General features: G+C 34.1%; 1 long non-coding RNA gene across 2 annotated transcripts in view; it reads right to left on the bottom strand.

Annotated features, from left to right (window-relative positions):
* LOC131119525 (uncharacterized) overlaps window positions 1-13,886 on the bottom strand; it is a 73,187-nt gene that overhangs the window by 54,223 nt on the left and 5,078 nt on the right. The window lies entirely within an intron of this gene.

The raw sequence follows: 13,886 nt of genomic DNA, 5'->3' as shown, positions 1-13,886 counted from the left end.
AAAAATAATAATAAAAAAAAAGAGTGGAAAAACTGAAAAAAAAATTGTGAAAAATATATATATAACAAATATTATTTAAATGGTTCAAAACAATGAAACAGTAGAAAAATAAATTTAAGTGTTTTAAAAATAGGGGGAAAATATTTATAAAAGTCATTTGTAAAAATAATTTAAAAAAATTTAAAAAGTGGAAAAACTGAGAAAAAAATGTGAAAAATATAATATATTTTTTATAATATTTTAAAAATGGTTCAAAACAATGAAACAGTAGATTTTTTTTTTTAATGGGGAAAATATAAAAGTCATTTGTAAAAATAAAAGAAATTTTAAAAAAAAAGTGGAAAAACTGTGAGGAAAAAAAATTGTGAAAAATATATATAACAAATTTTTTAAATGGTTCAAAACAATGAAACAGAAGAAAAAAATATTAAGTGTTTAAAAAATACGGGAAAAAAATTGTGGAAAAATATTTATAAAAGTCATTTGTAAAAATATATATATTTTTTTAAAAGAGTGGAAAAACTGTGTGGAAAAAAATGTGAAAATATATATAACAAATATTTTTTTTTAATGGTTCAAAACAATGAAACAGCAGACAAAAATTTGAGTGTTTTAAAAATAGGGGGAAAAATTGTGAAAATATATATATATAAGTAATTTGTAAAAATTTAATAAAAAAGTGGAAAAACTGAGAAAAAAATTGAAAAATATAAATAACTAATATTTTTCAAATGGTTCAAAACAATGAAACAGTAGAAAAAAATGTGTGGAAAAATTACTAACAAATATGGTGGAAAAATATAGTGGAAAAACAGGAAAAGAAAAATTGAAATTTGGTGGCAAAATAGTGGAAAAATGGTGACTATTAATGTTAATATTATTAATTTCGCTTAGAAATTAACCCATTATAACGGGACTGTCTGGTCATACTTTATTCCAATTCTGTTCCAATTCCGTACAGTAGATGGCATTGTAATGCTGCTTTTTAACACAACTCCTACATACCTGCTGTGCTAGCAAGGAAGACAATAATGGCGTTGATACTTTTTTCCCGAAACTGCTTCAAGCAGCCAATCTAGCGAAGAGACGCTCACATAAAAGCACGAATGTCATTTCTGCATGAGCTGTTAGCTCCTCCTTCACGCCACCTCTGCCGCAAATAGCTTGCAGTCCTTTGACCAACTATTGACTTTTGAGGAATATACTGAACTGGAGAAAGTAAAAGTGACTTTAGGAAAAATAAAGCAAGCCAACCAGAAGCAGCAAATTCCAGACTTTGGTGTTTTTTCCAGTAGCTAACATGAACTTTGTAAAGGCGTGAAGGAAGAATCAACACAAATATGTGAAAAACCAGGCTGCGGTTTCCTCTCGGACCGTCTTGCTCGCATTGGCTAGTCCTGAATTAATCTGCTTTGAGAGACGTGTTAATCCGGGGGGGGGACGTGGGCGAGCGTCCAAGGACGTCCGTATAAATCAAGAGGCTCCGGATTACTGTACAGAACCCGGCCACTGTGAAAACAGACGGGGGGCACCGCAGCTCAGCACATTATTTATTTCAACGTGTCAGCAGGAAAACACCCTCTCTCGAAAAAAAAATAATAATAATAAAAAAAAAAAAAAATCTCAACTTTAATCACTTTCACAGCTCCGAGGAGACGTCGTGTCGCAAATGTTTGACAGCGCATGTAAAGACCGACTACCCGGCCAACAGAAACGACAAGCATCCTTTACTCGGAATCCTTTTTGCGGCCGTCTGAGCGTCTCTCTCGCATTTATTCCGGAGGACGCTTGCGGCAAACCGACATTAATGAACATTTATGAGCGACATCCATAAAGTCGACTCATGAACACAATCTATTTATCTTCACTTGTTACTGAGCCCTGAAAACATCTCCATCAAATTTCACATATGTAATAAAGGCAATAGAATTAGTCTGTTCCAGGGTTAAACTACCACCAATACAGCAGATCATCATGATGATGAGCAGAACCGAAAAAGAACTCATAGAAGCGAAGGGATACTTTAAAGTATGTCATAACACGGTGGTCGAGTGGTTACCGCGCAGACCTCACAGCTAGGAGACCAGGGTTCAATTCCACCCTCGGAGTTTGCATGTTCTCCCCGTGCATGTGTGGGTTTTCTCCGTGTACTCCGGTTTCCTCCCACATTCCAAAAAAAAAACACATGCTAGGTTAATTAGCATTACTCCAAATTGTCCATAGGTATGAATGTGAGTGTGAATGGTTGTTTGACTATATGTGCCCTGTGATTGGCTGGCCACCGCCTCTCGCCCAAAGACAGCTGGGATAGGCTCCAGCACCCCCCACAACCCTTGTGAGGAAAAAGCAATAGAAAATGAATGTAATAATGGCAATAGAAATAGTCTGTTCCAGGGTCAAACTACAACCAATACAGCAGATCCTAACTATGAGCAGAACCCAATAAGAACTCAAAGAAGTGAAGGAATACTTTAAAGTATGTCATAACATGACGGAAAACATCACATTTGCAGAAATTGACAAAAAAATTGACAAAAAAAATTGACAAAATCTGTTCATAAAATGTGTCGTGCCCAAATAAAGTATTCGGGAAACACGACAAATCTGCGAGTCCACTTAGCGAGACACCATGAGGACCTGCCGCTAGCAAGAAATGCAAAGGTCCTTTTGTATACTACAAAAGTAGTACTGTGATATTGCAGGTATTTTGTTTTTCAAATTGATATCACTATTTTGTTAAACAGGGCGGCACGGCGGTCTAGTGGTTAGCACGCAGACCTCACAGCTAGGAGACCAGGGTTCAATTCCACCCTCGGCCATCTCTGTGTTGCATGTTCTCCCTGTGCATGCTAGGTTAATTAGCAAATTAGCGATGAGCGAATTAGCGATGAATGTGAGTGTGAATGGTTGTTTGTCTATATGTGCCCTGTGATTGGTTGTACCCCGCCTCTCGCCCAAAGACAGCTGGGATAGGCTCCAGCACCCCCCGCGACCCTCGTGAGGATAAGCGGTAGAAAATGAATGTAATAATGGCAATAGAATTAGTCTGTTCCAGGGTCAAACTACCACCAATACAGCAGATCATGACGATGGAATACTTTAAAGTATATCATAACACGACAGAAAACATATTTGCCAAAGCATCTTCGTGCAGGAAAATGTTGACGTGACTGAACAGCATCACTTTTTGAGTTTTGACTTCCATGGAAAATGATTCTTTACTGTCATGTAAGTGTAAAAAGAAGTGAAAATGTGTGTCTTCTTTGGCCCCATGGTGGGTTATTTAGTAGTCAAACTCAATAGAAACTGCAGGGACGGTGAATCAGCAACACTTTTTGGGGGCAAGAAATGACTTTTTGGGTTACTGTGTTACTGAATGGGGCGGCACGGCGGTCTAGTGGTTAGCGCGCAGACCTCACAGCTAGGAGACCAGGGTTCAATTCCACCCTCGGCCATCTCTGTGTGAAGTTAGCATGCTCTCCCCGTGCATGCGTGGGTTTTCTCCGGGTTTTCCAGTTTCCTCTCACATTCCAAAAACATGCTAGGTTAATTAGCATTACTCCATATTGTCCATAGGTATGAATGTGAGTGTGAATGGTTGTTTGTCTATATGTGCCCTGTGATTGGCTGGCTGGCCACCAGTCCGGGGTGTACAAAGACAGCTGGGATAGGCTCCAGCACCCCACCCCCCCGTGACCCCCCGAGACCCTGGTGAGGAAAAGCGGTAGAAAATGTCATAACACGACGGAAAACATCATATTTGTCAAAGCATCTTCGTGCTGGAAAATGTTGAAGTCAATGAACTTCAAAGGAAAATGATTCTTTACTGTCATTAAGTGTAAAAAGAAGTGAAAACGTGTGTCTTCTTTGGCCCCATGGCGGGTTATTTAGCAGGGACGGTGAATCAGCAACACTTTTTGGGGCCAAGAAATGAGCTACTGTGCTACATGCTAATTACATAAACAAAGCATTTTTCATAAAATTTACGCCTTTGGCTCACGAGTTTTTATGTTGACAAAAGCGCCGCATGTCGTGGTACGAGACTGCTCGATCTTCCCGAACAATCCGATGTCTCCATAAAAGCACCAGCGTGTCGCATGACGGCTAAAGTCGCCTTGGCTGCAGATGTTCGAGTCTCTGGCTTTGATGCGTCCCGTTTGTGTTGCGTGTTCATGTTGGATGTCACAAGACGCTTCATTGTTTCTCCTTTCACGCAAACGCTCTTTGAAGGACGATTAATACGGCTCACGCACGCACTTTATTCTTATTTCGATGCCTAATTCAAGCAAGACGCCGCATACCAAAAAAAAAAAAAAAAAACAAAACCCAAAGCTGTATCTTGTGTGTGTAGTAAATACACATAGAATACTACTATGTTGCATTCTTTTTGTATGGAAATCTTGGTTTTGGTACAGAAGAGTACCAATATCCCACACGCTTCACAATAAAAGTCTACTTAGTGAACAAATCCAACGTAATCCAGGGAATCATGGCTCCACTGGCTAGCGACGGTCCAAGGAAAAGACAAAAGTAGAGACAAGGGGCGGGGCTACAAGCAAGAACTATGAATACTGCACTTCAGGCATGAAGAAACTACAAATAAAATCTTCATTCACACGCTTAATGTGTCTTCTTTACAAGTTTAAATCTGGAATATTATGCGAAAAAACATGAATAATTATTATGATTATTTTTGTTTTTTGCAATTATTATTTGCAATGTTAGAAGAACAAGGTCAAAATGTGGGAAAAACTTACAAATTTAGACTTAAAGTTACAAATTCAAAAATTCAAACATCAGAATTTTACAAGAAACTATTGCAATTTAATATAAGTTGTATTATTATGAAGAACAAATTGTAGTTTTACATGAAGAAATTCAAAATATTGAAAAAAAATAATTTTTCCTAATCTGAGAAAGTGCAATTGTATGAGAAATAGTAAAGTCAGAGTATTACGGAAATACTAATTTTACCGGAAATAATTAATATTGCAAGGTGGGGGGAAAAAAAACCATAATTTTACAAAAAAAATAACATTTCAAATGTAATTTTACAAGAATAAAGTTGTAATATTAAGAGAATGTCAATTACAAAAATTCAGATTTTTACAAGAAATATTGCAATTTAACATAAATCATATCTTGAAGAAAATGTTTAATTTATACAAAAAAAATAGAAAATAATACAAAATGAATAATTTTAACTGAAGAAATTCAAAATATAAAAAAAATCCTAATCTGAGAAAGCATAATTGTATGAGAAATAGTAAAGTCAGAATATTACGGAAATACTAATTTTACCTGAAACAATTAACATTGCAAGGTGCGGGGGAAAAAAAACGTCATAATTTTACAAGAAAAAAAATAACATTTCAAAACGTAATTTTACAAGAATAAAGTTGTAACATTAAGAGAATGTCAATTATTACAAAAATCCAGATTTTTACAAGAAATATTGCAATTTAACAAAAATCATATCTTGAAGAAAATGTTTAATTTATACAAACAATTAGAAAATAATAAAATGTTAATAATTTTAACTGAAGAAATTCAATGTATATATTAAAAAATCATAATCTGAGAAAGTGTAATTGTATGAGAAATAATAAAGTCAGAATATTACGGAAATACTAATTTTACCTTTTATTAAAATTAGTTTTTAAACATTTTTAAATTAGTTCATTTTAATAATTAACATTACAAGGTGAGGGGAAAAAAACGTAATAATTTTACAAGAAAAAAAATATTTCAAACGCAATTTTACAAGAATAAAGTTGTAACATTAAGAGAATGTCAATTATTACAAAAATCCAGATTTTTACAAGAAATATTGCAATTTAACAAAAATCATATCTTGAAGAAAATGTTTAATTTACACAATCAATTAGAAAATAATACAATTTTAATAATTTTAACTGAAGAAATTCAATATATATATATATTTAAAAAAATTCCTAATCTGAGAAAGCGTAATTATATGAGAAATAGTAAAGTCAGAATATTACGGAAATACTAATTTTACCTAAAACAATTAACATTGCATAGTGGGGGAAAAAAAACATCATAATTTTACAAGAAAAAAAATATTTTAAACATAACATTAAAAGAATGTAAATTATTACAAAAATCCTGATTTTTACAAGAAATATTGCAATTTAACATAAATCATAATATCTTGAAGAAAATGTTTAATTTATACAAAAAAAATTGAAAATAATACAATTTTTAATTTAAAAAATGACTGTGATTTGAGAAGCACTACCTGAAAAACAGAAGTACTAATTACTGCAACGTTCCTGAATTGAAGTATTTGTTAGCATTTACCTCAAAGTTGAATCCAGTAATTGTGGTAAAATACGACTAAAATATTCAGTTCATGCAAGGCTAGGCGTGGATTGAGTATTCGCAGTACAGGCGCAGTACAGGCGTAGTACATACGTGGTTACGGTGTGATATCCTGCGGTTAATTTCAAAGTGTCGTATCAAAGTTGGACGCTTCGGTTTATCGTTCTCGTGGGTGTCGTATCATAAAAGAGCCTGATGAGCTCTTCCAGCGTTTTTACGGTGGAAAAAGGTTTTGGAAAAAGAAAAATCCCAAATGTTTCTTTTATATATGATCCGGTGTGGACGAGATGTGAGGTCCAGTGGGCTCGTTTCCACGGCATCCAGTCATCTGTCAGTGCTTGTTAGACTATACATCAGGTGATGCTGGGCTGGGACGGGGATCAGAATTGTTCTTGGAGGGTGTAGACTCAAAAAGTAGAGTCCAAAATTCGATGGAACTCTGAGATTTTCTCAATGGAAGAGAGACGAGAACATGGAGGGGCCACATTTTGGTGGTCTCGTAAATGTTCACGCAGACTTTTATGGACCCAGCAGAAAGGCGCCTGATCAATGTGCCATCCACAGCACACACACCGGTCTATTTCCACCACAGGAATAACAAGAACTCGGAACAGAACCCCCCCAAAAAAACGGATTTCTACAGAACGGGGGTCCCTCTGGACGACTTGAAGTATCGGAGAACTACCAATCCACAGAAGTTACACCACAAATGGTACAAGACTTTGCGGTTTTGAACATATGTACCTAGGTGAACTGGTGCCGAGCGGATCTAGCGTCCTCTTCTACCCCCTCTATATTATTATTATTATTATTATATCCTATATGCATGCACTGGATTTATACAGAGCTTCCGCTTTTCCGAATTTTCTAAATGCACGTTCGGTACGGAAAGGTCACAGAAAGCCGGTGACCCAGGATCGAACCAGCGACTTTCCAGTCGGGACGACCACTATGCCAGTCACCCTTTCATTCAGTACCAACCACAGTCGTTCATCCGGTAGGTTCCGTTGGAATAAATAAATGAAGTGGAGTACAGTACTTAACTCTTAGATGCACGAGTGACTGGACCCCTACACTCTTCCATAAGTGGGTCAAAAATGACCCATACTAGAATCAATGCATTTTTATGACAATTTTGCCATTTTGGTTAGGAATAATCACTTGTATGATATTTAGTATTATATTTAGGAGTTGATAAGTTGATAAGAATCAAAGGTTCCTATTGGATTCCATAGAAAATACATGCAGGTCATTTTTGACCCACTTATGGAAGGTTGGGGTAGTAACGCAAACACTAAAATTTCTTAAAATTTATAAAAAGTTAAAAATGCGAATGGTATAGCAAAAACATGTTTTTTTTAGGCATACCTGGAATATGAAATGATGAAAATTTTTAATTACGAAAACAACCTAACCGGGTCATTTTTGACCCACTTATGGAAGGTTGGGGTAGTAACACAAAAACTAAAATTTCTTAAAATGTATAAAAGGTTAAGTTAAAAATGTGAATGGCATGATATTAAAAACATGTTTTTTTAGGAATACCTGGAATATAAAATGATATATTTTATATTAATATTTTAAGAAAACAACCTGACTGTAAGACAAAAACTAAAATTTCTTAAAATGTATAAAAGGTTGAGTTAAAAATGTGAATGGCATGGTATTAAAAACATGTTTTTTAGGAATACCTGGAATATGAAATGATGAAAAATTTTCATTACGAAGATATTTCAAGAAAACAACCTGACCGGGTCATTTTTGACCCACTTATAGAAGGTTGGGGTAGTAACACAAAAACAAAAAATTCTTAAAATGTATAAAAGTTAAAAATTGTATGATAGCAAAAACATGTTTTTTAGGAATACCTGGAATATGAAATGATGAAAAATTTTCATTACAAAGATATTTCAATAAAACAACCTGACCGGGTCATTTTTGACCCACTTATAGAAGGTTGGGGTAGTAACATAAAAACTAAAATTTCTTAAAATTTATTTTAAAAAAAGTTAAAAATGCAAATTTTGTGATATTAAAAACATGTTTTTTTAGGAATACCTGGAATATGAAATGATGAAAAATTTTCATTACGAAGATATTTCAAGAAAACAACCTGACTGGGTCATTTTTGACCCACTTATGGAAGGTTGGGGTAGTAACACAAAAACTAAAATTTCTTAAAATTTATAAAAGGTAAGTTAAAAATGGTATGATAGCAAAAACATCTTTTTTTTAGGAATACCTAGAATATGAAATGATGAAAAAAATTTACTATGAAGATATTTCAAGAAGGTTGGGGTAGTAACACAAAAACTAAAATTTCTTAAAAGTTTTTAAAAAGGTATGTTAAAAATGTGAATGGTATGATAGCAAAAACATGTTTTTTTGTGGAATACCTGGAATATGAAATGATGAAAAATTTTCATTACAAAGATATTTCAAGCAAACATCCTGACCGGGTCATTTTTTACCCAGTTATGGAAGGTTGGGGTAGTAACACAAAAACTAAAATTTCTTAAAATTTATAAAATGTAAGTTAAAAATGGTATGATATCAAAAACATCTTTTTTGAGGAATACCTGGAATATGAAATGATGAAAAAATTTTATTACGAAGATATTTCAAGAAGGTTGGGGTAGTAACACAAAAACTAAAATTTCTTAAAATTTAATTTTTTTAAATAAAAAGTTAAAAATGTGAATGGTATAATAGCAAAAACATGTTTTTTGAGGAATATGAAATGATGAAAAATTTTTATTACGAAAATATTTCAATAAAAACCGGGTCATTTTTGACCCACTTATGCATCTAAGAGTTAAAGGAACGAGTTAGTCATTTTCTAGTTGGACTGTATCTCCACACACTGGAAACACAAAGATTTCTACCTCCAAAACACGTTGGACCAGCGGAGACTTGATGGAAACATGGCCTCCACGCTCATCAACGTCTTATAACCACCCCCGTTTCTCCCCAAAAGTATATTTCAGATGACTAAATACCCAATGAAGGTTTTATTGTGCGTATTAGGCCAAAATGTCACCAAGCCAAAACGGCGTAATATTCAAAGCGTTTCCCTCCATCATCACACAAACGGCGGCCACGTCCGAAGCTTAAGAAAACACAGCAACGACAAAGCCCAGGCGAGACGCGTCTCGGAGCCTCGGACTGACAAGTTGTGGTCTTATCAGAGTTGAAATGAAACACATGTACATTCTTTCAGCACCGCCAGTGCAAACAGATTTAAGGCTTCTCACTATTTGGCAAGTCATAAAGAAATGGCAGAAACAGCAAAGAGTTTTGAAGGCAAAGCCAAAAACACTCAAGAGTGTTCTGCAACGTGTCCAAGCGGAATTGGAATTTGAACCTTGTACTAGGGTATATAGTACCTCATGGTGGCCTAAAAAAGTGCTTTGGGCCCGCCAGGGATTATGGGATTCATGCGGATCTTATCGTGTTTTAGTGGCTCCGTGTTGCCGGTCACGCATACTCTGGCAGGTGACCACTTCCTCTCGAGTGGCGTGTCTCGATTGCGGCTCCCGAGGCTCAATCCCCACCAGCGGACCGCATGCAAAGCTTCATCTGTCCGAGGAACAGCTTTAGTGGTTTCATGAAGAACAGACCTGAGAACTCATCTGGTGGATAGGTGCTGGAGCCTATCCCAGATGTCTTTAGACAAGAGGCGGGGTACAACCCTGGACTGGTGGCCAGCCAATCACAGGGCACATATAGACAAACAACCATTCACACTCACATTCATACCTATGGACAATTTGGAGTAATGCTAATTAACCTAGCATGTTTTTGGAATGTGGGAGGAAAACCGGAGTACCCGCTGAAAAAAATAGAACAGAAAAACGACATAATGAGAACAAGCTTAAATATTGATGAAAATAATAGAAATAAAATTTATAATTAATATTATAAAATTATAATATTGTAAAAACATTTTTAAAATTGTATTTACATTATTTTTTATGGTAAATGTGTATATAATATATATATATATATATATATATAATATAAAAATTATAATATAGTAAAACATTTTTATTTCTACATTATTTCTTATGGTAAAGATAGATAGATGATAGATCAGCATGTTAATATTATAAATTATTATAATTAATAATATACAAATTATAATCTAAAAACATTTTTTAAAATTGTATTTACATTATTTCTTATGGGAAATATATATATATATAATTATAATTAATATTATAAAATTATAATATTGTAAAAACATTTTTAAAATTGTATTTACATTATTTTTTATGGTAAATGTGTATATATATATATATATATTATAATATTATAAAAAATTATATAGTAAAAACATTTTTATTTCTACATTATTTCTTATGGTAAAGATAGATGATAGATCAGCATGTTAATATTATGAATTATTATAATTAATAATATACAAATTATAATCTAAAAACATTTTTAATTGTATTTACATTATTTCTTATGGGAAATATATATATATAATTATAATTAATATTATAAAATTATAATATTCTAAAAACATTTTTAAAATTGTATTTACATTATTTATTATGGTAAATGTGTATATATATATATATATATATATAATAATATTATAAAAATTATAATATAGTAAAAACTATTTCTACATTATTTCTTATGGTAAAGATAGATAGATGATAGATCAGCATGTTATTATAAATTATTATAATTAATATAAAAATTATAATCTAAAAACATTTTTTTATTGTATTTACATTATTTCGTATGAGAAATGTGTGTGTATATATATATATATTTTTTTTTAAATATACACATGTATTTTTTATTATACATTATTTCCCATAAGAAATAATGTAAATACAATTTGCGGTTAGCGCGCAGACCTCACAGCTAGGACACCCGAGTTCAATTCCACCCTGTGCATGCATAGGTTTTCTCCGGGTACTCCGGTTTCCTCCCACATTCCAAAAAAAAAAAAAAAAACATGCTAGGTTAATTAGCGACTCCAAATTGTCCATAGGTATGAATGTGAGTGTGAATGGTTGTTTGTCTATATGTGCCCTGTGATTGGCTGACCTCTTGTCCAAAAACAGCTGGGATAGGCTCCAGCACCCCCCCCCACCCCCGCGACTCTCGTGAGGATAAGCGGTAGAAAATGAATGAATGAAGTCGTAATTATTGACGTGAGAGTGTTCTCAAACGCACCACACGAACTGTCAATTTACTGACACTCACATTCGTGTAAAAAAAAAAAAAAAAATGCAATGTAGATCGATGGCACGCCACCCCGACCCCGCTGCTCATCAAGACACATTCAGGCATCAGACTTTTTCCAGTTCTTCTATACAGTCTTTGGGTTGGATCAAAACCGCGGAATATACTGACACTTTTGGCACTGGTGTCGTCTCGTTCTTCAATCGCACACGTCAACATCGCCTAAAAGTCAACTTCCTTGAATCGACACTGACAGCCCAACAGGAACAATTGTAGCATTTTCTTGTTGAATGTTTTCTACCACTTTAAAAAAAAAACACTTGAAAAGTACATGAAATGAAATCTGGTAAAGGAAATGTGATTAGCATCTGTAGGCTAAGCCGCAGGTGTCGGTACCCGGTACCGCCTTATGAAACCGAGCACCGAGGTTCTATTCGGGCTTAGAAAAAAAAAAAAAAATAACGTTTTTATGTTTCAGTGACATGAACGTTCTCAATGTAGCGCGCAGGTGTTGTATGTTAGTCACACGAGTCGAGTCCTGCAGCAGCTCCACTCAATGCGTTTTCCTGACCCACATTTTGACAGCTTGTGTGGAAACCCAAATCCTGCGTCCAGAAACCTTTCCTCGACAGAGCACTGACCATATCCTCGTTTTCCTGTGTGGTTCACGTTATGTTTTTTTTTGGCTGAAGCCGCCCCCCCCCCCAAAAAAAAAAAAAAAAAAAAAAATCAGAAGCAGCACTTTCATTGTTTTCATAACGTAGCCCAGCTGCAGCTGTTACATGTCGTTTACTTTTTTTTTTTTTTTCAAAAACAACCAATTAATACGCTCAAATGCGCTTAAATTAAAAAATTTAAAAATAAAAAAAAAAATCATTTAAAAAAATATTAAATTATATTAGGAAAGCAGGAAGTGAACAAATGTAACAGTTACTGATGGTAAAAATTAAATAATTAAAAAAATATTAAAATTATATTAGGAAAGCAGGAAGTGAACAAATGTAACAGTTACTGATTGTAAAAATTAAAAAAAATGTAAAACATTAATTAAAACAAAACTTAAATTATATTAGGAAAGCAGGAAGTGAACAAATGTAACAGTTACTGATTGTAAAAGTACCAGATGGAGAGGTAGGATTTAATAAGCTTTGCTTCTTCCTACTCCTTTTGGACATGTGGAACTGGGAACTGATTATGTGATGCATTCAATTGTAATCTGATGCATGTTCAAATGAAATTAAACCATTACCAATTAACATAGCATGTTTTTGGAATGTGGGAAGAAACCGGAGTACAAATAAAAATAAATAAAAATAGTAGTAAAAATAAAAATGGAGCTGGGGTTTTTTTACGCTAGCTCAGGAATCTTGCGAGATGTCACTCAATATTTCCTGCCCGTGCATAATTTGCAGCTTGTTAAAAAAAAAAAAAAAAAAAAAAGTAGCGTTGCTATTTGCTTTAGCTCAAATATCCGCATGGTTGTTTTTGCAGAGACTCGTACGCACAGAACCGCTGCATCCATTGTGATGTCACTTCATCAAACAGTCCTTCTATCACGCGCCAGTAAACGCCAGCTAGCTTTCTGTAAATTAGAGCTGGAAAAAAAAAAAAAAAAAAGATATCGTATATACCTCCCCGAACATATGGCAGGAAACATTAAAGTCATTTAAGGGAATGTAAACAAACCTTGGAAGTATCAGACCAGCTGGAGGATCACTTTGCATTCAAGAAAAAACCAGAGAGACACAATCCGTATTGATGTCAGTCCACCTCTGATTAGCTCAGAAAAATTCTTGTTCCATTCTGATAAAACCGCAATTAATGGTACATCCAACACTTCGACAACTCACTTTGACTTTATCCTCGGGTTACGTTAAAATAGGAATAGGCCGCTTAGCGGTTTGAAGGTAAACAATGGCACGAAAAAGTCACGGTTTCAAAACCACTAAAATTCTTGTACTTCGGAACGAGGTGCATTATTAAAAAAAAAAAAAAAAAAAACCTTAAACTGTATTATGGAAAGCAGGAAGTGAACAAATGTAACAGTTGGTGATTGTAAAAGTACCAGATGGAGGGGTAGGATTTAATAAGCTTTGCTTCTTCCTACTCCTTTTGGACAACTAAGAAATATTTTGAATAAAAAAAATAAAATTATAATTAAAAAAATAATTAAAAAATACTTAAATTAGGAAAGCAGGAAGTGAACAAATGTAACAATTACTGATTGTAAAAGTACCAGATGGAGGGGTAGGATTTAATAAGCTTTGCTTCTTCCTACTCCTTTTGGACATGTGGAACTGTGAACTGATTATGGGATGCATTCAATTGTAATCTGA

Source organism: Doryrhamphus excisus, chromosome 2 (assembly GCF_030265055.1).
Source record: "Doryrhamphus excisus isolate RoL2022-K1 chromosome 2, RoL_Dexc_1.0, whole genome shotgun sequence".
Classification (NCBI taxonomy): domain Eukaryota; kingdom Metazoa; phylum Chordata; class Actinopteri; order Syngnathiformes; family Syngnathidae; genus Doryrhamphus; species Doryrhamphus excisus.
This window is presented reverse-complemented; position numbering and strand designations above follow the sequence as displayed.